A 26,889-nucleotide genomic window follows, 5' to 3' on the forward strand; every position below is an offset into this window, starting at 1 on the left:
AAGAAAACCCCATGGACAATTGGCCCACAGGATCATGAAGAATCGGACACACAACTGAACAACAAAAATATATGTGTATATGAATATGTACGTGTACATAAACATACATAAAAAGGTATGCATACACATATATCCACATACATATATATCCACACATATATACATACATATACACAAATTATATATGTTATTAATATCTTTTATTTTTATAGCCCCTATACCTCCTAGTGTGTCCATCTCCCCTCTTTTCTCTTCCCAGAGATCTATGCCTTATTACAAGGAATGAAAAATAGGAGAAAGAAAAAAAGAAACTAAATGCTGTGGAAATTATGACCAATTGGCCCTGAAGAAGAAATATGAGAAAACGCCTCCCCTTTTTCTTTGCAGAGGTGGGGGGGCTGCGGGTGTAGGACACCGCAAATAACACCAGACTTTTTTGATGTGCTGGTTGACTTTGCTGACCTGTATTATGTTTCTTCTTTTTTAATTCTTTGTTATAAGGGATAGAGCTCTAGCAGGGGAGTTACATTGGAAAAGCAAAGTGATACAAAAATAAAAGTTAGCTATTAATAATTCTCATCCCTCTGGTGCATCTCTCCAAAAAGCCCAGAGGATGAATCAAAAACAAATAGGCACAACCTGAGCACAGCCTCATCTGGGGTGCCTGGGGACTCTCATCTTCCCGAGTTCCACTACTTGTATCTCAGGGGACATTAAATACAGAAGCAGAGTGAGGCCTAATCAAAATCATAAAATAGTGGAGGCCTATTGAGCACGCCCTCCCCTCCCCACTCTCCTCTCCCTTTGGCATCCACCCTTCACCCTCACGGGCTTCGGTGGTCCTAAGGCGGTGGCCCCTGCTACAAAATTGTATCTCCCCTCCCTGCGGCCATTAAAACACTCATTCTGTCAAAGCCCTGATCTCACCTAGTAATGCAGAGGGAAACAGTCAGATAAACATAGGATGTTACACTCTCTCCCCTGGTGATCTCATCCCTTCCCACAGACTCAATTACCACCCCTAGGCAGGTAACTCCCAAATCTATATAGCCAATGCTAATTTCTTCCCTGAGCTCCATTTCCACTCTATCTCCAACTGGGTTTCTCTCCAACACCTTAAACTCAATGTGTCCCAAGGGGAATTTATAATCCTCCTCCCCAAAGCATACCTCCCCTCCCAACTTCCTGATTTCACCCACCCTGTCACCCAGGCTGGGAATTATGAGATCATCTTTGACTCTTCCCCCTTCCTTTCCCCCTCCCTCAACTTACACTCAGTTCCCAAATCCTCTAGATTGTATTACGTCTTTTATATTCATTTCTTTTCTAGCCCAACAGCTAGGTGGCACAGTGGATGGAGCACTGGGCCTGAAGTCAGAAAGACTCATCTTCCTGTGTTCAAATGTGACCTCAGACACTTACTAGCTGTGTGACCTTGGGCAAGTCACTTAACCTTGTTTGCCTCAGTTTCCTCATCTACAAAATAAGCTGGAGAAGAAAGTGGCAAACCACTCCAGTAGCTCTGCCAAGAAAACCCCAAATAGGGTCAGAAAAAGTCTGACATGACTGAAAAATGACTTAATAAAAACTCATCTCCCTTTTTTCTAGCCCTACAGCAACCCAATTCAAGCCATCGTGACCACTTTGTCTGAACTATTGTCCTCTCTGGACTGATATACCAGTCCATAATATCTCCAATATATTATTTTGCAGTAGGAAGAACTCTGGACCTGGAATCAGATAACCTGGATTTTTTTCTGCCTGAAATATTTACTACCTGTGCGACCTTGGACAAATCCCTTAACTTCTGGCTTTCCTCATTTATAAGATGAAAGGGTTGGACTCAGTGGCCTCTAAATCTATGATCCTATGAACATCCTTCTTTTTCTTTTTGGTCCAGAAACTCTCCTCGGACATAAAACAGTAACTTTTCTATAAATTATAGTCTGAGAAAATTGCCTGAGGAATTCAGAGATTAAGTGTGAGATGATTCCAAAGTGACCCTCTATCCACCGCTCTGTGCTGCCTGTCCCATTTTCTATACAGATCTAAAAAACAAGCTATATTATAGTATGTTATATTATGTAGTATTATTTTATTTATATTATATTATATTATATTATATTATATTATATTATATTATATTATATTATATTATATTATATTATATTATATTATATTATATTATATTATATTATATTATATTATATTATGTTATATTATGTTATATAGTATTATTTTATATTATATTATATTTATATGTTATGTTATACTATGTTATATTACATTATATTACATTACATTATATTATATTATATTATGTTATATTATATTATATTATATTATATTATATTATATTATATTATATTATATTATATTATATTATATTATATTATATTATATTATACTATATTATATTATATTATGCTATACTATATTATATTATATTATACTATATTATATTATATTATACTATACTATACTATACTATATTCTATTCTATTCTATTCTATTCTATTCTATTCTATTATATTATATTATATTGCATTGTATTGTATTGTATTACATGATATTACATGATGTTATATTATATTATATTATATTATATTATATCATATCATATCATATCATATCATATCATATCATATCATATCATATCATATTATATTATATTATATTATATTATATTATATTATATTATATTATATTATATTGTATTATATTGTATTACATTGTATTGTATTGTATTGTATTGTATTACATGATATTACATGATGTTATATTATATTATATTATATTATATTATATTATATTATATTATATTATATTATATTATATTATATTATATTATATTATATTATATTATATTATATTATATTATATTATATTATATTATATTATATTATATTATATTATATTAAATTAAATGGTGTGACTGCCATTTTTTGCTCAAAAACCTTTAATAGCTCTCTATTGCCTGAAATAGAATAAAACTCCTTAGCCTGGAATGTAAGGCCTTCTACTTTCTGGTTCCTTTCTAGTTATCTTCTCTACATGTGAAGCAGCTGCATCATGCTGGGCCTAGAGTTGGGAAGCCTGGAGTTCAAATCCAGCCTCAGACACTTACTATTGGTGTGACCCTGAACAAGTCACTTCCTTTGTCCGCCTCAGTTTCCTCAACTGTAAAGTGGGGATAATAGCAGTATCTATCTCCCCAGGGTTATTATGAGTATCAAATGGAATATTGGTAAAAAGTGCCTGGCGTTGTTTATCCTCTCCCCCTTCCCTTCCTTGTATCCAGCCTGGTACAGTGGAAAAGGGCTTTGGAATCAGAGGACTTTAGTTTAAATTCTGTTAGATGGATGACCCTGGACAAGTCACTTAACCTTTATGGGCCTCAGTTTACTCATTTGTAAAATGATGGATTTTAACTAAACAACCCCAAAGATCCCTTCCAGTTCTAGATCTTTGATCTTTGATCTGACTTCTTCCAGTCTACAGACGTAGATAGACATAGATAGACAGATGATAGAGATCAGTGTATTTCAATGTAATGTCCAGCATATAGTAGGTGCTATAGAAATGCTTATTCCTTCCCTCTTTCTTCTTCCCCATATAATAATAATAGTAATAGTGATAATAGCAATAGCTACAATTTATATAAAGCTTTAAAATTTGCAAAGCATTTTACAAATATTATCTCATTATCCTTACAACAATCATAGAAAATAGGAGCTATTATTATCCTCACTTCACACATAAGGAAACCAAAGCAAACAGAAGTTAAATGACTTGCCCAATGTGACAGAGGAAGTGTTTGACGCTAGATTTGAATTCAGACCTTTCTGACTTATAGGCAGCAAGGGGGCGTAGCTGATAGAGAGTAACTTCAAGCTACATTATTATTAATAATAGCTAGCATTTATATGGGACAGCTAGGTGGCAAAGTGGACAGAGTGCTGGGCCTGGAGTCAGGAAGAATCATCTTACTGAGTTCAAATCTGGCCTGAGGACATTTATTAGTTGTGTGACCCTGGGTAAGTCACTTGCCCCTGTTTGCCTCAGTTTCCTCATCTGTCAAATGAGCTGGAGAAGGAAAGGGCAAACCACTCCAGTGTCCTTGCCGTGAACACCCAAAGTGGGGTCACCAAGAGTGGGACAGGACTGAACAATGGTTGGGCGACAACTTCCTGACATATAAAAGCCAATCAACTGATCATCACCAAGCATTTATTAAGCACCTACTATGTGCCAGGAACATGAGCAGAGGGCACAGAGGGCAGAACTAGGAACAAGCAGTAGAAGCACTAGGAACATACATTTCAGCTAGATTTAAAGGAAAATCTTCTGAACGATTAGAAAAACCCACAATGGTAGAAACTGGGTGATCTTTTCCTGGGGGTGTTGGGGGATGTCCTTGGGTCTTGAGATGACTTCCAGTTATGAGATGCTATGATTCTGTCAAATACAGCCAGCCCAGGTAGATATGACTAACACAAGCAAGTCTTGCCGTGTGAGAGGTCAGCAGAAGAAGGGTCTCCTCTGCCCCAGCGAGCTTGAAGAGGGTATTTGCAGGGTAGAGGGAAGGGAAGACAGGAGCCACAGGCTGGGGGACTGTTCTCTCATGAAATTGTGTCTGAGCGTTCACAATTTGAACTTCACCTATGCCAACGTAGGGAAGTGCCCTGTCCGTAGCCATGGAATGAATCACCCCAGGCTCTTGACTAATAGTCACCAAGAAGTAATTTTTGTCATTGTTTTGTCATGTCCAACTCTCTGTGACCCCTTTTGGGGTTTTCTTGGCCAAGACACTGGAGTGATTTGCCATTTCCTTCTCTAGCTCATTTTACAGATGAAGAAACTGAGGCAAACAGAGCTACGTGACTTGCCCAGGGTCATACAACTGGCGGCTGAGGCTGGATTTGAACTCATGAAGAAAAGTCTTCCTGACTCCAGGCCTGGCACTCTAACCGACTTGGGTTGGTGCATTTTTCAAATCAAAGTAACATCACTAGTCCCTGAAGTCTTAAGTCCCCAGAACTCCCTTCCACTACCCTGTAAGATCAGCAAATGCAACTTTTAGATGAGGGAAACCAGGTAGACATGAGACCTTTCGCTTTAGTAAGGATCCCTCCCAGGGAGGCATCCTCATCGGAGTCAGACCTGAGTCCTGGTGAGAATGCCAGTTCCCCTCAAGGAAGTCGATGAGGTAGGAATGCACATGACACAGAATTCTCATGATCAGCTGAGACTCTCCGTCTCTGTTTCTCTCCCTCTCTGTCTCCTCTCTGTCTCTGTCTATCTTGCTGTCTCTCTCAGATAAAAACATGGGGTCAGGAAAAGGTTTCTTTGGTACTCTGAGATATAGCTGGGACATCCCCTTCGGTCCCAGAGTTCTCATGGGGAATGGGGCAGATTGAGGGCCCCTTCTCACACCTCAGTCATTGGACTTCAGATTAGAGGCCAGAGGAAGCAGCTTCCTGTTTGGACTCACTTCAATGCCATTTCACAATAGGGGGAAAGAGCAGTGGGCCAAAGGGGCCAAGGTTACTGCTCACCCCACCCCCTAACCCTACTATCCCCACTGCCTTCCTCCCATCCCTCCTGTCCCTCCACTAATCCTCGACTAAATGAAAAAAAGCAAGTTTTTAGTGATGCAAGGGTATCTCTCCTTGGTGTTTTGTTAAGAAGGGAACCCGAGTTCTGAAAGAAGAAGAAAGGGTTAAGAGAAAGGAGCTACAAATAGAAGACCATAAAAAGTTCAGGGAATGATTCTGTTCCTTAGATTTTCCTTATTGTACTATTATTTTTGAGAAGCTCCTGTCTCTTGAGATGCCTTTCTTTTTGTAGGCGATATGCAAACCGGTATATCTCAGTACCTTACTACAGATTAAACCTTCCTGATACCTGGAGAAGCCAGTCCAGTGTAACAGGAAAAGAAATGACCTGTGATCCAGAAGCCTTAGGTTCTAATCCTGCCACTGCTTGCTAATAACATGACCTCATGGAAGTTACTTGACTACCTTTAGCAGTCCAGGGCCCGTCATGACCTCACCTTTTGTGATTCTGTGGGTGAGGTCATCAGCACGGAACTAACCTGCCCTCGCTCTTCATTAGAAGACAAGAAGACTAGATTGGGATAATGAGGCCACAGGTATGCTTGGAAGAGAATTTGAAGCGGGGAGACCCTAAGTCCCACTTCTTTCTACTCAATCCCACAACTCACAGGGGTGAGGATTGCTGAATGAGATCCAGCCAGGAAACATCAAAGCAATATTTTATCCCCAAGACATCAATCAAATTCAGCCAGGATTTCTCGAGAGTAGCCGTTAATTAGCTCCCTAAAATGACAGGTGACTTATGGATAACTCCCTTGCCCCTCCCCATCTAACAGGCAGGAGAAAAACTTCTCGTTCTTGTCTGATGGCTGGAAAGGACACCCACACACCCGCTTCCACCAGCCACTTCTGCTCTCCTCTCGGTGTGATAACTAGAGAAGTTTTTCCAGAAGCCGTCTCTCTCTCTTGAAGCTATTCTCTCATTCAGATGGCTGTGGGAGAGGTGACATTATAGACTTAGGGCTAAATGTGCAGTCGGAGACCTGGTTCAAATCTCAGCTCTGCTCTTTATGACCCATGTGACCTTGGGCAGGTCACTTCAGCTTTCTCATCTATTAAAAAAAAAAGGTATTGAACTAGTTGACTACTGAGGCCCCTTCCAGGTCTAAATTCATGCTCCTTTGATAAGACATTATATCCGCCCAAGAGATGTGCATGACCACAAAAAAAAGAGATGTCGGGGGTGAAGCATCCAGACAAGCAGGGAAGGCCCAAGGCAAGCCAACAGGAGAACTTGCTTGAGGTTACAAGGGGAAGAGTCACAGGGTGTGGACAGGCAGGGAGATTGTCTGGGGAAGGAGGTGTCCTTCTTCACACACACACACACACACACACACACACACACACACACACACACACACACACACGCGCGCGTGCGCTCGACCCTTCACCGAGCCCTTCAGCCCCAGGCTTGTCTAGCACACTCCAACTACAGAGAAAGACCAAGCATCTACCTTCACTGCCACAGTGTGAGACTGGAGGGCATTTAAGTCCCAAATCAGCAGAAGGACAATAAGAATTGGGAAACGTGGCCAATATTATTTTCGTTCCTTTAACAATTACTTACATCCCAAGTTTTTGTTGTTGGTGTTCAGTTGTTTCCAACTCCTCATGACCCCATTTGGGGTTTTCTTGGTAAAGATAACAGAATGGTTTGCCATTTCCTTCTCCAGCTCATTTTACAGATAAGGAAACTGAGGCAAACAGGGTGAAGTGAATTGCCCAGGGTCACACAGTTAATCAGTGTTCAGGCCAGATTTGAACTCATGAAAATGAGTCTTTCTGACTCCAGGCCTGGCACTCTGTGGGACACTGTGCCACCTAACTGCCTCTGTCCCAAATAAATATCTACGATTTTAATGTGCAAAGAAGATAAAAAGGAGGCAGATAAATGTCTGTTCATATTAAAGATTTTCCCTACCACCCAACGACAGTGTTAAGAAATTTCTCCACCAACCTCATGAAATTACAAAGCCTTATGTGTTAGTGAAGGTGGCTGGCTGAGAATCAGCCATGCTCTGGCAGCTTTTATAAAAGCATCCTAGGGCTAGGTGTGGTGGCATAAACAGCCAATCCCTGCTACTGAAGAGGCGGAGGCTGATGGATGACTTGAGCTTAGGAGTTCTGAGCTGATGGGTGCCCACCCTAAATTTGGCACCAGTGTATTGATTCTCAGAGAGAGGGGACCACCAGGCTGCCTGAGAAGGGGCAAACTAGCTCAGGCTGGAAAAACTGAGCAGGTAAAACTCCCCTGCTGATCAGTACTGAGATCATGCAGCTAGGTGACACAGAGGATAGAGTGTTGGATCTGAAGTCAGGAATGCTCATCCTCATGAGTTCAAATGTGGCCTCAGACACTCACTAGCTGTGTGACCCTGGGCAAGTCATTTAAGTTCTGTTAGCCTTAAACCAGTGGAGAAGGAAATGGAGAACCACTCCAGTACCTTTGCCAAGAAAACCCTGTAGACAATATGGTCCATGCCAGGGGTGGGGAATCTGCGGCCTTGAGGCCACGTGTGGCCTTGAGGCTACAGTTTCCCCATCCCTAGTCCAGGTAGTCAGGAAGAATTGGACACAACTGAAAAACAACTGCCACTACTATCGTCATTATTATTATTCTACAATCACCAGGCTGACTAAGCCTTCTACTGTGCTCCTGCTGACATCAAGCAATATTTATAAAGCAATATGGGGATATACTGCTAAATATTTAACAATCAGGTTCTCTGGGGGAGAAATGTATTCACCCACACTTTTAAGTTTAAAATGCATCATTAATTCTTTCTTAAGTTTAGCCAATCAACAAAACAATAAATCAAGCCCTAATTTGAAGGGATTGCTGATTGCTAAAGTTTAAATGACATACTGAAAATTTAACAATCAGCTTTCACAAGCTGCTTAGAGCGAGCTCCAGCATACCCTTGGTCCGAGAAATATATTGTTCCATACGTGGCCACATGTGTTCCCTAGGCATGTGCCTCTTAACTTATCAACTCTATTTGGGTCCATCCTTTGCATTGATGTTGCACATTTCTGGGAGGGTATACCCCCTTGTTTATGGGGGAGTTGTTTTATTACCATTGCTCTCATTATGCCTTTGCTTGAGCTAATTGTGTCTTCTGGCTGCCTAGAGACAAGGTTAATAGACCTTGGGGGCTCATGAGGTACAGTTTTAGGAATACTGCCCCCTCAAGCACATTTCACTTAGGATAATTGTCACCAGAGGAACTCACCTTAGGAGGGTAAGCTGGTGGTAGGGTGGTTCACCAGGGGCATGACACATGTTTTTCCTCACCTGCATCTACTAGTATTAGCATCAGCAATTGAGCTAACCCAGACTGGGTAAGGAGAAGCAAGTCAAGATAGGTCAATCACCTTTAAGATGCTCCACGTTTAGAACCAGAGTCTGTGTGGGTCCAGCAGGTGGGACCAGATGTAGGCCGTGCACTCAGCAATTTGCCAATTGCAACAGAGTATAAAAGTCAGAAGGGACCATCTTTGCCTGTGAGCTGAAGATTTTGTTGGCTAATATGTGCCCATGTAAAAGGGTTTAGTAACAAAACAAAGCAGTGTATGCCTAAGCATGAAAATGAGAGGCTCTGCTCCTTCAGGGCTACCAAAGTTAAGAAAAGGGAACCATAAGGGAAAGTGTCCTGGAGAAAGTTAGGACATAAGCGGGCCTGGAAAGGATGGGTAAAATTTACGTTAAGTCAGAGGAGAAGAGGAGATGGGACATTCCATCCTGAGGGAAACGACATGAGCAAAGTTTCAATCAAAAGACCAATTAGCATTTATTAAGCACTGACTATATACCAGGTGAGGGATTGACAAAAATTAAATGGTTCCTGTCCTCAAGAAGTTTACATTCTATACAGTGAGACAATAGGTAACTGGGGAGAAGTCACCAGCATCTGGGGACCAGGAGAGAATTCCTGTAGGAGAGAGAAGTTGAACTGAGTCTTGTCCAGGAGGCACAGGTGGGGAGGGAGCAAATTCCAGGTATGGGAGGTGGTTGAATTAACACAAAGGCATAGAAAAGGGGAATGGAATGTTATGTATGAAGAATGGTAAGGAGGCTGGTTTGGTCAGAGTGTAAGATGTGCGAAAAGGAGTAATGTATAATAAGGCAGGGAAGGTAGGTGGGGAAGGGCTTTAAATACCAAGCAGAAGAGTTTCTACTTGATCCTGGTGGTAATAGGGAGCTACCAGAGTTTCCTGAGGTGGGGAGAGAGTGCTAACATGGTCAGACCTGAGTTTTCGAAAAACCATGCCAGCAGCTGAATAGAGGACGGTGAAAACACTTGAAGTAAAGAAACCAGCTAGCCTCAGAGGCAGAAATGCACGTATTCCATAAAGGGGACAGGAAAACTAAATTAGAGAACTGGTCATTAGCTAGAGAGGCAAGACTAGAAGGATGATGGGGGCAAGGAAACCCTTCCTGACCATCCCAATTTCCATTTCCTTTGCGCATCCTCGAACTAGAAGAGCATGACCTTCTGGACAGGTGAACAAGGAGATAGATGTGGTCAGAGCAGATTCAGTGAGAACCCACACACCTCTTCCTGAGGCCACTTGACAACAGGAAACAGCTGCTGCTGGGAGATGGAACTGGTATTGGCATCTGCCCCCACTCTTTCCTGGCCTCAGCCTTAACCCCTGCAAAACAAAATGTTCTTCAAGAAGCCCTAGGGAACAGGGAAGGCAGACACCTGCTCTCCAGGTGGCTTTGGACAAGCCTTCCTCAACCTAAAGATGGTGGCAGTCGCCCATCAGAGCCTCAGCTCAACCCATCCGTTCTCTCACCTCCGGCTCACAAACTCCACTTCTGACCTGAGCATCCCCTGGCATGCTTGCTGCCCCCTCACCCTTCCACTTCAAAACCAAAATCTATTAAAAAAAAACAACTGTGGCAAGCTAGGGACTCTCCATGAGCCCCACATCCTGCGGCTTCTAGCTGTGGCTCTAAAGATGGGCTATAAATGACTGTAATAATAGAAATCAAGAGCAAGAACCGTAAGATAAGACAGAAGCTGTGTAATTACAATGAACAGTCATAGGCTTCTAGGATCATGAACCAAGGGCTGGAAGGGACCTCCCAGACCAGGTAGTCCAACCCTTTCATTTTATAGATGACAAAATTGAGGCCGAGTGATTCCATTGAGGTCTCCGAATTAGTGAGCTTCAAAGTTGGCCCTAAAAAGAAATGAGGAACCTTGGGCAATTCTCTCCGAGGCTCAGTTTTTGTTTTTGTTTTCATTGAATGTAACCTGAGTTTCAAGCCAAGGCTGGAGGTTTTGTACTGTATCCTATGCAGGACAGTCCTAATACTGGAGAGGATGTTGATAAAGTGCTCTTGCATGCCTGGAAAATGGAGTGGACCTGGCTGGAAATTCTGGTCACATATATAATGAGCATTTTGAGTCAGATGATCTCTTGACACCTTTCCAGTCTGTGACCCGTTCATTGGAGATGTGGGGGAATTTGGGTACAGAATGTATCTGTGTGGTTAGTTTTGCTTGACTGGTTTTTTTGCTTTGTTTCGAGGGAAGGATCACTGAGGTGGGGAGTTGTTAGTTCAGCAGAGAGGCATATCTAGAAATGACTGTGATATAAAAAACAAAAGGCATTAACAACACTTTATTTTTAAAAATAATACTTTATTTTTCCCCAGTTACATGTAAAGACAATTTTTAACATTCATTTAAAAATTTTTTCATGTTCCAAATCTTCTCTCTTCCTCACTCACCTCCTGATATACCAATCACATAAAACATATTACCATAATAATCATGGCCAACACTTTAAAACAAACAATTAATAAATGTTTTTTAAAAGATGTAAAATTCTACTTCCCACTTCCTGGACTCTGAGCTTTTTGAGAGCTAGGTTTAGGGTTCTTGTAAGAATTCTGTTGTCTGAAGGTTAGGATTAGGGCTATGATGAGCTTTAGATAAAGATTTGGATTGAGGGGAGGTTGCACTGACATGGGAAGAAAGATTGGAGCGGGCTTGTGTCAGGATACTCATGGGAGAGAAATGCAGGGTTCTTGAGCAAGGAGGTTCCAGGTAAGAGCTAGCCTAAGAAGAGAGCAGAGGTCCCCCAATTTTTTTTGTGGAAAAGAGCTGCAGTTTTCTTTTCCACTTCCTTGAGATTACTGACAGGGGAGCTTTCCGGAGTCTTCCACTCAATTCTCCTGGCCCCAGTGAAATAAATATATGAGAGAGCAGTTAAAAAAAATTTGCAAATGAGATTGTTGAACCAATGTCGATAATCAAAGAAATTATGAAGAACAAAAGAGGTGTTATAAGACTGTAGACTGGAAAATATTTCCTTTTTTTTTTCAAGCAGAGAAAGATAGATTCTAGTGTGATGCATGCTTTGAAGTCACCATGCCAACTCACAACCACACTGATGAATTTGGTACTCAGAATGTGTCTACTAAGGATCCTCAGGGCTCTAGGCATGCCCCTGAGGGATTAGGACTTGTCTTTTCTAGAGCTATACTGAGGGGGGAGGAGGGAGAGGAAGAGGAGAAAGAGGGAGAAAAAGGGAGAGGAAGAGAGAGGGAGAAAGAGAGGGAGAGGGAGAGAGGGAGGGAGAGGGAGAGGGAGAGAGAGAGAGAAAGAGAGAGAGAGAGAGAGATCATGTTATCCCTAAGATTATAAATTGGGAATAATTTAGTCAGCTAGACTTGAGTAGCTTTTAGAAAGGGGTGTTTACTAAAGTAGTATAGTTAATTGAAAATATACTAACACCCCCCAAGTCTGTATAACTTCTGTGACACATTCTCCCACCAGTACAGAATCCAAGAGAAAGTGGGTTCAAGCTGAAAGAACCCTGGGTGCCAAAGGAATGACTCCCAGCTTTTGGCTACTGGAAGCTCTTTTATCCCCTTTGCCGAGGGGTGGTGCTCAGAAAGTTCATTTTGGGCTTGGAGGTGTCGTATAGTTTCTTTGATGGGATGCTCATGGAATGGTGAATCTGAATTCAGTCTGTTCCTTAGCTCCCAAACCAGACAATTCCATCAGCTTATCCAGGGACACTGACAGAATGTGAAGATGGAAAGTCTAAAATCCTCTGACCCCTTCAGAGGTCTAAAGGTCTGGCCAAAGCAAGGGCAAAGGATAGGAATACCTCGGCAGAGGCTTAAGCTAAGACCCAGCTCCCTAAACTTTTCCTTCTCAAAGGTTTTACCGGAATACTACTCTTGCTCCAATTTCTTCAATAACCCAGACCTCGTGGAGGGGAAATGGGGGGATGGTGAGAGGGAATGAGTGAATCTTATTCTCACAGGATTTGGCTTAAGGAGGGAATAACATACACGATGGGGTATGGAAATCTGTCTTGCCCTACAGGAAAATAAGGGGGGAAGGGAACAAGAGAGCAGGGGGTTGATAGAGGGGAGGGCAGATTGGGGAAGGGGATAATCAGAAGCAAACACTTCTGAGGAGGGACAGGGTCAAAATAGAGAATAGAATAAATGGGGGGTAGGATAGGATGAAGGGAAATATACTGAGTTTTTCACAACAGGACTACCATGGAAGTGTTTTGCATGGCTACACATCTATAACCTGTATTGAGTTGCTTGCCTTTTCAATGAAGGTGGATGGGGAGGGAAGAAGGGAGAAAATTTGTAACCCAAAGTTTTAAAAACATATGTTAAAAAATAAAGAAAAGAAAAAGAAAAAGAAAAAAAAATAACCCAGCCCTCAATTAGCTTGATATTTTATAGGCAACCCCTAGGGTAGGACCAAAGTTTCCTCAGCCTATCTGAACACTCTTCTTGTGTGACTTTACTCCATTTCCTAAGAGTTTTCACTCTTAGTCCAAATGTTCTCAGCTAATTAACAGCATCAGGGCATCTTCTCATCCACTCTAAGTAGGGGTGTGACAGCTTGCTTTATTTACTCAACCAAGACCCTACCCTGATACTAGGATTTCTAGACTTGTGACTTGACTCAATTCCTGGAAAATTTTTAGAATGAATTATTAAATGGACTCTTGAAAGTGGTAGAACTGGAAGAGAATTTAAAGATTAACTAGCCCAGTCCCTCATTTTATGTGAGAGGAAGCTGAGGCACAGGGAACTGAAATGACTTGCCCAAGGTCACACTGCTAGTTCGTGCAGTGAGAAGGCAAATACACGTCTCTGGACCTCTTCCTCACTGCTACTTCCAATGCAGCCCTGGTTCCACATAGTTTATGGCCAATCTGAAAGGACAGTGGTGATTACCAGGGGTCAACACGTATTCACTAAGAAATCCTTGCTAAATGAATCTCATTTCCTCTTTGATTGGTATATTAGATTGGTGGACTAAGAAAATACCATAAACACAGCATATGTGGACTTCAGAAAGCTTTTTATTTCCTTTTTTTCTTTTTTTTTTCAGGCAGTTGGGGTTAAGTGACTTGCCCAGGATCACACAGCTAGTAAGTATCAAGTGTTTGGTCTGAGGCCAGGTTTGAACTCAGGTCCTCCTGACTTCAGGGCCAGCGCTCTATCCACTGCACCACCTCGCTGCCCCTCAGAAAGTTTTGTGACCAAGTTTCTCATTGACAAGATGAACGTCTGTGGGCATCTTGATAGAGACATAACTGGATGCACAATCATATGCAAAGGGTCTGAATTAACAGATTGATGCTAGCCTTTATGGTAGGCTGCAAGGCTCTGTCCTTTGCTTTCTTCTGTTCAACATTTTTACCAGTGACATAGGTGAAGATACGGTAGGAGGAATATTTATCAAATCTTCAGATGAACAATGTCTTAAGACCTTTTGGGACCCTCATTCTGTCATCCACTGTATTATATATGCCTTCCAGCTTTGTTCATGGGTCAAGTGTAAGAATATAAAATTTAAGAATATGTATTCTCCAATGTACAAATAAACACTGCAAGAGTGTCCTGCCTCAGTGAGCTGCTAGGATAGGGTAGATCTGAAATAAAGCAGAAGTATTTAATCAACAATCCCACAAAGTTATCTTTACATTCTGGGGTAGGGGGGTTTATAATGCTGTTTTTAAAAAAAAATTTTATATTTCTTCTTGCATACTTTTGAATCCTTAGCATCTTAAGAATTTCTTGTGAGGTGAAATAAAGTGGGTCCCATACTCAATCTCCACATTGTACATTGAATACCTCTTCCTTTTAAAAATACTTTTGTTCTATTTCATTTTTAGTCCCAATTCTCTCCCTCCTTCTAACCCCTCCCCTCCCCATGAGAAGGCAGGAAATAAAATGCCCACTATATACATGAAATTATACAAAACACATTTCTGCATTAGCCATGCTCTGAAAAAAAAACGCAAGAAAAACAAAGAAAGGGAGAAAATATGCTTCAATCTGCACTCTGAGTCCATCACTTCTCTATCTGGAAGCGGATAGCATTTTACATCATGAATCCTTTTGAGCCTTTATGGATCATTGTATTGATCAGAGTTACTAAGTCACAGTTAATTACCTTTACAATATCTCTCTTACTGTATAAATTGTTTTCCTGATTCTGCTCACTTCACTATGCATCAGTTTGTACAAGTCTTCCCAGGTCTTTCTGAAACCACCCCCTTCATCATTTCTTATAACAATATTGTTCCATCATCACATTCATATGGCATAACTTGTTCTGCCTCTCCCCAATTGATGGGCATCTCCTCCACTTCCAATTTTTTGCCACCACAAAAAGAACTGGTATATTTTTTAACATATGGGTCCTTTTCCTTTTTCTTTGATCTCCTTGGGGTATAGACCTTGTATGGTATTGCCAAGTCAAAAGGGATGTACAGTTTCATAGCTCTTTGGGCATAGTTCCAAATTATTCTCCAGAATGGTTAGCCTGCTTCACAGCACCACCAACAGTGTATTGGTGTGCCTATCTTCCCACAGTCCCTCCAGCATTTGCCATTTTCCTTTTCTGTCATTTTAGTCAATATGATAGGTATTAGATGATACCTCAGAATTATTTTAATTTGATTTAATTTAATAATCTAAAGCATTTTTATATGACTATTGATAGTTCTGATTTCTTCCTCTGAAAACTGCCTGTTCATATCCCTTGAGCATTTATCAGTTGAGGAATGGCTCTAATTCTTATGAATTTGGCTTATAAATTTATTCCCTGTATATCAAGCGAGACTTTTCTCAGAGAACCTTGCTGCAAAATTGTTCCCTGGTCTCCTGCTTTTCTTTTTATTTTGGCTACATTGGTTTTGTTTGTATAAAACTTTTAAATTTTATGTAATAAAAATTATCCATTTTACCTCCCATGAATCTTTCTATGTCTTGTTTGGTCATGAACTCTTTCCCTATCCATAGATCTGACAGGTAATTTCTTCCATGCTCTCCTAATTTACTTATGACATTTTTTATGTCTAAAGCATGTACCTATTTTGAGCTTACCTTGATATATTGTGTGAGATGTTGGTCTATGCCTAGTTTCTGCCAGATTACTTTCCAGTACTTCCAGCGATTTTTTGTCAAATAGTGAATTCTTGCTCCATTCGCTGGGCTCTTCGGTTTTATCAAATACTAGGTTACTATGCTCATTTGCTTCTGTATATTGTGTACCTAATTTGTTCCATTAATCACCCACTCTACTTCTTAACTGTTACCAAATTGTTTTGACGATCACAGCTTTGTAATATAGTTTGAGATCTGGTACTGCTGGGCTCTCTTTGCATTTTTTCATTGAATCCTTTTATATTCTTTTTGCTTTTCCAGATGAATTATATTGTTATTTTTTCTAGTTCTATAAAGTAACATTGAATACTTTTTCTTGAGGGATATTATAAACTAAATTTTGGGGAGATATTAGACATGAACTACACCTGAGCCTTATTTTGGCAATTCCCCTATAGTTACTCAGGGTTAGGGGCAGACCTAAAGAGAAAGAAACCCACCTCCTCCCCTTTTGGGATCAACTCCCTCCCCACCAGGTTGGACCTGGTCCATGTGAGCCCAGAGCCAACCCCTTATTAGGGCCCCCAAGGTCATGGGATACACATGCAACAATTAATAGGTATAAACGCCAAGTCCTACACTTAAGTTTTGAAAAATCTATTGCACAAATCAGGGAAAACATGGCTTGGCAATAGTTCAGGTGAAAAAAAGAATTAGAGGTTTCAGTTGACAGAAAGATTAATATTAATGAATAATTGTCACATTGCCCAATGCTCTTGGTTACTCAGTTACCTTCCTTTTAAAACAAATCTTCTGGAGCTCATATGCCCATAGTATAGATATTCAGTACTGGGTAGAATCTGATCTTATAGCCTTTTTATCATTGCTCACATAAGATGTCCATGTGCTCATGTACAATATGGACATCCACCTGTGTTGTCTAAATGTAGCTTAAGGATGGCATGAATAGATATGACTGAGGTCTGGTCCACCCCTGATAATAGGAAAAGCTCCTGAAGCAGTTGCCTGCCCCAGGGAGTAGGAATGGGGAAAAAGGCAGGCAGGAGCCAGGAGTGCATTGAGAATGAACATTCTTTCCTCCAGGCTCCAAGAGGATACTAATCTAGAATTCTATCTATCTGCCCCCTTCCCTCCATCAAATATCTCTGTTCTATACAATAGGTTCAAAACAAAAGCTGCTTTCCTAGGTAGGCATTTATACTGCTTTCCATCTCACCTTAGTCACCTACACTCTTAGTTTATACTTGCCAGCCTGACTCCTTCCCTTCCCACCAAATGCAAGTCACACAAAAGACAATCACAAAGATGGAAGAGTGAGTAAACACATTTGTCCAAGCAAAACAGCGAACAGAAGTCAGAGAAGTTGTGCAGATTAGAATAGCCCAGAAAATAAAGAAGAGTGAAAGCGCTCTTTAGACTGAAGCAAAATAGTATCTCAGCTCCACTAAGAAAAGTCCCCAGTCTCACCCAAGAAGAAAGCCTTCAAAGCATGGAGGAAGGCAGCTAGAAAAAAGGGTGTTATTGAGGAGCCAACTTTCCCTACATGTCTGCAGTTTCCAAAATCTTTATGTGTGTCCCCTTGAATAGGTCTAGAATCTCACACATATCCCTTCCAAGCAGCTACAACACCAATTCCACCCTTTCTGCAGCTATTCAGCATGAAATTGCACTAACCATTCAATCATCACCAAACCAAAGAAATTACATCTCCTTACTCACATAGGCACAAAAAACGCCCCAGGCTTGGGTGAAAGCCTGGCCACATGTTATACACTTCGGGGACAGAGCAACTAGATCTCAGCAGTTCTCCCATAAAGTCACACTACATAGTCCTTCTCAAAGCACTTCCAAAACCCACATTCTCAGTCAATTCATATTCAGTCTTAGACCAATCCCTCTACTGTCACCCTGAGGCCCACACACCATATGCCCTGCATTGTTACAGTTCCCAAACTCCAGGCCCCCATTTACTGTCACTGACTCACTCTCTAATATCACATGAACATGCTTCAAAAGTACTCTTTCCTTGCAACCACTGACTCTCCTTTCATGATGACAGGCTCCTAGGCTGGTCTCCCAACTCCCAATCAACATTAATCAAACCCTGAGGCTACTTCCTAAATACTCACACACATAGAATTGGAAATACTTGCTTAGCTGACTCCTGCCATGGTAGTAGATGGGAAGGAAATTGTGTGTCTGCCTTTTCCCCTGCTGGCCCCACAGCATCCCAAACTCTTGACTACAAGAAGACGTGACTGCCAAAAAAAAGCTCACGTGAGGTCTTAGGCTACATTAATATGAGTTCTATGTCCAGAACAAGGGAAGTAATAGTCCCACTGTACACATACAAACTTGGAATAATACAAGGAGTTATATTAAGTACCAAATGGCTGGTACAAAGTAGTAACAGAATGGGCCTAGTCAGATCACATCTTGAGTACTGTTTTCACTTCTGGGCACTACTTTTTAAAAAAATGTTATTAATTTATTCTGATTTATCAACAATCACTTCCATATTCTTTTGAGTGACAATTTTTCTCCCCTTCCTCTCGCCCCCCCCTCCCCAAGAGGGAGCACAATCTGATATAGGCTTTACATTTACATTCCTATTAAAAGTATTTTCACATTAGTGAAGTTGTAAGTAAAAATTAAAGCCAATAGGAGGAACCATCAGAAAGATGAAACAAAACTCAACAGAAGGTAAAAATAAGTGATAGCAATTCGACTTCCAAAGTTCTTTCTTTGGATGTGGACAGCATCCTCTGGAGATGTCTTAGATCCTTGTAATGCTGAGAAGGGTCCAGTTTGACAATATTAGTCATCGCATAACGTGGCTGTTGTTGTGTACAATGTTCTCTTGGTTCTGCTCACTTCACTCAGCATCTGACCATACAAGTCTTTCCAGGTTTTTCTGAAGTCAGCCTGTTCATCATTTCTTATAGCACAATAGTACTCCATTACATTCATATACCACAACTTGCTCAGCCATTCTTCAGTTGATGGGCATCCTCTCTGGGCACTACATTTTAAGAAAGACTTTAACAAATGGGTCTAGAGATAAGCAACCAGGATGGTGAAGAGATTCAAAACAGTGACATATGAAAAAATAATGAAGGGACTGGGGATGTTTGACCTGATAAAGAAAAGACATTGGAGAAGGTAAAAGTGTGGCTTTTGGGTGATGGATACTTTAAGTGAGGAGTACTTAATGGTGTTTGAGTTCCCAGATCAGAAATATGACGTCAGGAATACAAGTGGACCAATTACTAATAGATTATGTATACTCCCTTCTTTTTTTCTGTCCTTTCCTGAGAGGTGTATAGAGGGAGGCAGAAAGGATGTACAGAGTATGTGCTTCTGCAGGCATGGCTTTGGTGAAAACAAACAAAGAAACAAAAAACAAAACAAAAAAACCCTCACTTTTCCAGAATTCTGGGAAATGAAAACATCTGGCAGAAAGCACAAACGAGGAGCATCTAGGAGAGAAAGGGCTGCTGGGAGGAAGGATAAAAAAAAAGAGAATGAAATTACCATTAGGACAGAAAAGAGAAAAGTTTCAGTATTGTATCTCCCACTTGGAGATGAAGAAGTCCCACCAAAGGCAGGGCCACAAAACCATGATTACATGTAGTATGGTTGGCAGAAGCTTTAAGTGACAGATGGAAACTGAGAAGACAGCACTCCACAGGCAGAGTAGCCAGCAGATCAGGTTGTAGAACCTACCCTTGTTATGAAAGCAGTGATGGCAGTGTAAGCTGGCCGTTGGGACTTCCCTACTGCTGTTGTGAGTTTTTCTTGCCACTGAACCCAGATTGAAGCCCCATTTATGTTCTTATCTGCTTAATAATAAACATGCTTGTATTACAAATGTTCATTGATTGCCTTATTTACTAGCAAATGAGCTGACTCTACTGCCCCAGAAGTAAGCTAAATTTTGAGGTTACTAAAGAGTGAGAACGAGAAACAGAGAGACTCTTTGGGTGGAACCAAGATATGCCCTAAATAATTGATTATTCAATTGAATATTGACCCAATTCAATTGAATTGAAGATTGAACCCAGTCAAGCTGCCAGAAGTAGAGCACTGGATACACAGGTTATAATTATGTTAATAATCTCTAAAGTTACAAATTCTTGGGTGGGGAGGAACTGGAAAGATAAAATGTTTGAAATACTCAGGAAGGTCATGCTCCTGTCCTTCCCACTCCCATGTAGGAGCAGGAGAGGAGATTCCTCTCACAACTATAGCTTGAAAAAGAGTCCTTGACCAAACAAGAGGTACAGAGGACTCTAGGAGATAAAATGATAAATTGTAATTATATAAAATTGGGTGAACAAAATCAGTGCAGTTAAAATTAGAAGGTAAACAGTTAATTGGGAAAACTCTGGGCAGCAAACTTCTCTGACAAAGGTATGATATCTCTCTAATCAATTTCATATCCATATACGTGAAATTGATACAAATATATAATAACAAGAGACCTTCTCCAATTAATCAATTAATAAGGATATGAACAGGTAGTTCTCAAAAAAAGGTGAACTATTAACAACCATATGAAAAAATCACTAATAATAAGAGAAACAAAAAATAAAAGAATTTTGAAGTTGTGTCTACATTCTTCAAATTGACAAATATGACAAAAAGGGAAAATGACAATTATTAGAAAGAGGGGCTCTGAAAGGACAGGGACGGTAATATATTCTTGGTAGAACTCTGAATTTGTTCAGTCATTCCGGAAAGCAATTTGGAACTACATTCAATAAGTCACTAAATTGTTCTATGAAAAAATGTAACCCAGCAATACCACTAGTAGTGTGTGGTGTGTGTGTGTGTGTGCGCGCGTGCGCACGCGTGTGCACATGTGTGCGTGGGCACACACATGTAGTATGATATTTACATAACACTTGAAGGTCTGCAAAGCCTTTTACGTATATTATCTCATTTGATCCTCAGGGTCATACAGCTATTAAGTGCCTGAGGCAGGATTTGAACTTGTGTTCCTGACTCCAATTTTAGTACTATATATAATTACGCTCCATCTTAAAGAGGTCAAAGACAGAGGGCAAGGATTCATCTGTACAAAAATATTTATAGTAGTCCATTCTGTTGGGGCAAAGAACTAGAAACAAAGTTACCCATCAATTGGGAAATGGACAAATAAACTATGACATATGCATGTAATGGAACATTAATGTGCCATAAGAAATGACAAAAGGGACAGATTCAGAAAAATCTGGGAAGATCTGTGTGAATTAACAAAGTACGAAGTAAGTAGAATCAGGAGAACAGTTCATCCAGTGGCTACAATACTGTACAGGAAGAATAAAGAGCTCTGATAAATGCAGTGATTGACCATGACTCCAAAAGACTGATGATGAGTTTTAGTTATACATCCCACCTCTTGGCAGAGGGGAGATGGACTAAAGGTACAGAATAAGACATACATATTCAGACTTGACCAATATGTGAATTTGTTTTGTTTGACTGCACTTACAAGGGAGGGACTTTATTGGAGTGAAGGAGAATCGTGTAGGGGAATAGGTTGGAGCACTAGAGATATGAACAAACAGACAAACAAAAAAGGAAAGAGCATCAGTGAATCATTTAAAAATATATAGAAGAGAGCAGAAAGAGTTTCAGTGGAGCACAGATAAATAGGGCTATAGTAGAAGGACTCTGCTAAATTTAATAATACTTTTTAAAAGTTGTATATAATAAAGATTAAGAGTTTCCTTTACAATCCTCTTTTTTGTTCTTTGTATGTGGAAATATTAACTTTTAATGTTTGTCAAGTTCATAACAAAAAATAAAATTTGGGAAAAAAGACAAAATCAAAAAACAATAGCTATTGATTCCATTTAAACATACAGGAAACAACTACTTATTGATGTGGGAGTCATTATTAAATCAACTGTCTGTGAACAATTAGGTCATTGACTTGTTGGAAGAAAGATCAAAATTAACATAAACGTAAATTTTCAAAAATATGGTGTAGAATTAAAATGACTTCAAACTGAATTAGTAAACGAGTGATTGGTGCCAGAAAAAAGGGAAGCAGATGATAGAGGACGTTGGCACCAATTATTTCATACAGAAGTTTAACTGATGTATATCAATTGGCATTTTGACAAATGATATTATGACAAATAAGCCTAAAAACCACCATAGTCAACAAAACTTGCCAAAGGGAGGATATGGCAGCAGCAGAAATACTAGTTTAGAATATAAACTCATTTGTACAATCTTATGGAAAAGGATGATGAAAGATTATGAGTAGTATTACATTATAAAACTGTGAGAACCAATGGAAGGAAAAACCATTTGAAAGAATGTCTGATGAGAGACTCGGCTGAGCAAAGTCACACAAAGGATAAAATCAGAAGAAGGAGAACAAAGGCGAAAGATGGCAAACATCTACAAATATTTTTAGATATCTTGTTTCACCATCAAGAACAATGGAGCTACCACTGTTGGATTCCAACCTCATAATTTAAAATGTGCTTGTTGAAAAAAAAGACATGACACTTAAGAAGGTGAAGATGAGAAAAGCAGCTAGACTGAAACAAACATAGACAGAGAAGGCCTATGCTGGTGGCAACACTGTTTTAAGAGCACTGAGGATCTTAAGGTACATAAAGGAGGAAAAGATACCAAAATCATACAAGATTTTTAGAAATCTATAACAAGAGAGACAACCTTGTTCAACAACCCCCTGGTTTGGTAAGGCATAAATTAGGAAAGTGTATACTTTGCTGTTGTCACAGAGCACGTGCAGCACAGAGTCCAAGTCAAGGAGGGATTCCCAGTAGGTACCTTAGTAGATACTTCTATGAGTTGCTATGACAAAGGTACTCATCACCTAGTGTTCATGCTCCTCACTGTACTTGGTTAGGCTGGTCCTGGCTACAACAACAATCCTTTTCTAAGCCCGTATGCCAGATCTTTCCAGCTGGGTAGGACCTCATTTCCCTCAAAACTTTTATTCAAGCGCTACCTTCTAGATGAAGGTCCTCCTTATAAGTTTTCCTTATGTTTATTCCACATATACTTATGTCTGTGTTGTCTCCTCTAAAAGAATATAAGCTCCTTAAGGACATGAATTGTCTCACTTAACGTCTTTGTATCCTCAGCAGTTAGAACAGTGCCTCACCTTTTTAAAATTTTTTTTTAATTTTTGGTACCAGACTATGATATTTTTGGTGTAGGGAGCTCCCACGGTGAGGAATCTCCTTTGGCTAATGCAAATTATCACCTTCTCCGCCACTCATATAGTCTTAGAGTGTTGTCTGGGGCACTGAGAATGTAAGTAATTTCTCCAAGGTCACACAGGCAGTGTGTGTCAAAGGCAGGACTTGAGCCCAGGTCTTCCCAACTCTGAGGCTAGTTCTCTATCCACTAAACCATGCTGCTGTTCACATAATAGTATGAGGCAAGCACATAGTAGAAATTTAATAAATAGTTGTTGATTTATTGCTTGGCTTACTAGAGTTTTCAAGCCAAAATTAAGCATATGAGTAGGAAATTAGAGGATTAATATTATTATTGGTGCCTCGGACCAACTAGAAACTAGAACTTGGATAACTCAAATCTTAATTATGGGGCTAAGTCTCATATTTCTGGGTCATATGACCCAGAAATTTATAGTTATAGAGAACCAGCTCTGCATTCCTTCTATAAATCCCACCTGACCAATGTATTATCCTGGTGATAAATTGCTGTAATCTCTTTGCTAATTTTTTTTTAATTTTTGCATCAATATTCATTAGAGAAATTTGTCTATAATTTTCTTTCTCTGTTTGTTTCTTCTGGTTTAGGTATCAGCACCATATTTGTGTCATAAAAGGAATTTCTTCACCTATTTTTCCAAATGGCTTATACAGTATTGGAATGAATTGTTCTTTAAATGTTTGATAGAATTCACTTGTAAATCTATCTGGCCCTGGAGATTTTTTTCTTAGGTAGTTTATTGATGGCTTGTTCAATTTCTTTTTCTGTCAGTAGGAAAAGCCAGCCTCAGACACTTGACACTTACTAGCTGTGTGACCCTGGGGAAGTCATTTAACCTCGATTGCTTCACCAAAAAAGCAAAAGAGAAAAATTTCTTTTTCTAAAATAGGGTTAATTATTTTATTGCCTCTTCTGCTAATCTGGGCAATTTATATTTTTGTAAATATTCATCTCTTTCATTTTGATTGTCAGATTTATTGGCACACAGTTGGACAAAATATCTCCTAATTATCTTTTTAATTTCCTCTTCATTGGTGGTGAATTCATTCTTTTCATTTTTGATACTGGTAATTTGTTGTTGTTGTTGTTGTTTTTAATCAACTTAGCCAAAGGTTTACCTACTTTATTGTGGTGTTTTTTTCCCACAAAACCAAGCTCTTAGTTGTATTTGTTAGTTCAAAGTTTTACAAGTTTATAAGAAACACATTTGAAGCAGAGAGATACACAGAGCAAAGGCAAAAGGCTGGAGCAAAATATATTATGCTTCAGCTGAAATTAAAAAAAAAAGCATGGGTAGCAATCCTGATCTCAGACAAAGCAAAAGCAGAAATAGATCTAATTAAAAGAAACAAGGAAGGAAACTGCATCTTGCTAAAAGGTACCACAGACAATGAAGCAATATCAATACTAAACATTTTTCAATTTTATTAGTCTCTACTTTGATTTCAATTTTATTACTTTCAATTTTACTTTCTATTTTTCAATTTTTATTACTTTCAATTTTATTAATCTGTCCTTTGATTTTCAGAATTTCTAATTTGGTGTTTAATTGCGGATTTTTAATTTGTTCTTTTCTAGTTTTTTTTTAATTACATGCCCAATTCATTGATCTCCTCTTTCTCTATTTTATTCACATAAGCATTTAGTGATATAAAATTTCGCCTAAGTACTGCTTTGGCTGCATGTCATAAATTTTGGTATGTGGTCTCATTATTGTCATTCTCTTTGATGAGATTATTGATTGTTTCTATGATTTGTTGTTTGACTCATTCTTTAGGATTAGATTATTTAGTTTCCAATTAATTTTAATCTATTTTCCGTGACTCTTTATTACAAGTAATTTTTATTGCATCATGATCTGAAAAGGATGCATTTAATATTTCTACCTTTCTGCATTTGATTGTGAGGTTTTTATGTCCTAATAGATGGCCAATTTTTGTGTAGGTGCCATGTACCACTAAAGGTATGTTCCTTTCTATCTCCATTCAGTTTTCTCCAGAGGTCTATCATATATAACTTTTCTAAAATTCTATTCACCTCCTTAACCTTCTTCTTGTTTATTTTGTGGTTAGATTTATCTAGTTCTGAGATGAGAAAGTTGAGGTCCCCCACTAGTATAGTTTTGCTATCTATTTCTTCCTATAATTCACTTTAACTTCTCTAAGAATTTGGATGCTATACCACTTGGTGCATATATGTTTAGTATTGATATTACTTCTTTGTTTATGGTACCCTTTAGCAAGATGCAGTTTCCTTCCTTGTTTCTTTTAATTAGATCTGTTTTTACTTTTGCTTTGTCGGAGATCAGGATTGCTACCCATGGTTTGTTTTTTTTAATGTTAGCTAAAGCATAATACATTTTGCTCCAGCCTTTTGTCTTTACTTTGTGTGTCTCTCTGCTTCAAATGTATTTCTTGTAAACAACATATTGTAGGATTCTGTTTTTCAATACACTCTGCTATTCACTTTCATTTTATGGGAAAGTTCATCCCATTCACATTCACAGTTATGATTACTAACTGTATATTTCCCTCCATTCTATTTTTCCCCCTTTATACTTTTCTCTCTCTCTCCTTTCACTCTGTCCCTCCTTACCAGTGTTTTGCTTCTGACCACTGCCTCCCTCAATCTGCCCTCCCTTCTATCTATTTATTTATCTATATATATACCCAGCTGAGAGTGGATATTATTCCTTCTTTGAGCCAAACCCAATAAGAGTAAGGTTCACACTATGCTCGCCCCCTCCCTTCTTTCCCTCTACTGTAATAAGTCTTTCATGGCTCTTGTGATATAATTTACCCCATTCTACCTACCTGTTTCCTCTTCTCCCAGTACAATCCTTTTTTTCACCCTTTAATTAATTTTTTATCATCACATCAAAGTCAACTTATACTCACACACTTTAAGTATACTCCTTCTACTCTGTCCTAATAGAGATACAATTTTTTTTTGAGGCAATTGGGGTTAAGTGACTTGCCCAGAGTCACACAGCTAGTGAGTGTTATGTGTCTGAGGCCAGATTTGAACTCAGGTCCTCCTGACTTCAGGGCCGGTGCTCTATCCACTGTGCTATCTAGCTGCTTCTAGAGATACAATTCTTGGGAGTTATAGGTATCATCATTTAGATACGTAAACAGTTTAATCTCATTGAATAATTTTTTTTCTTTCCTTTTTACCTTTCTATGTGTCTCTTGAGTCTTGTATTTGAAGACCAAATTTTCTGTTCAGCTCTGATCTTTCCATCAGGAAGGTTTGAAAGACCCCTCTTTCATTGAATGTCCATCTTTTCCCCTGAAAGATTATGCTCAGTTTTGCTGGGTAGCTGATTCTTGGTTATAATACAAGCTCCTTTGCCTTCTAGAATAGCATATTCCAAGCCCTCCAATCCTTTAATGTAAAAGCTACTAAATCCTATGTAATCCTGACTGTGGCTCTTTGATAATTGAATTGTTTCTTTCTGGATGCTTGCAATATTTTCTCCTTGACCTGATAGTTCTGTAATTTGGCTACAATATTTCTTGGAGTTTTCATTTTGGAATCTCTTTAAGGAGGTGATCAGTTGATTCTTTCAATGACTATTTTACCCTCTGGTTCTAGGATATCAGGGCAGTTTTCTTTGATAGTTTC

Source organism: Phascolarctos cinereus, unplaced genomic scaffold (assembly GCF_003287225.1).
Source record: "Phascolarctos cinereus isolate Bilbo 61053 unplaced genomic scaffold, phaCin_HiC Scaffold_3;HRSCAF=262, whole genome shotgun sequence".
Classification (NCBI taxonomy): domain Eukaryota; kingdom Metazoa; phylum Chordata; class Mammalia; order Diprotodontia; family Phascolarctidae; genus Phascolarctos; species Phascolarctos cinereus.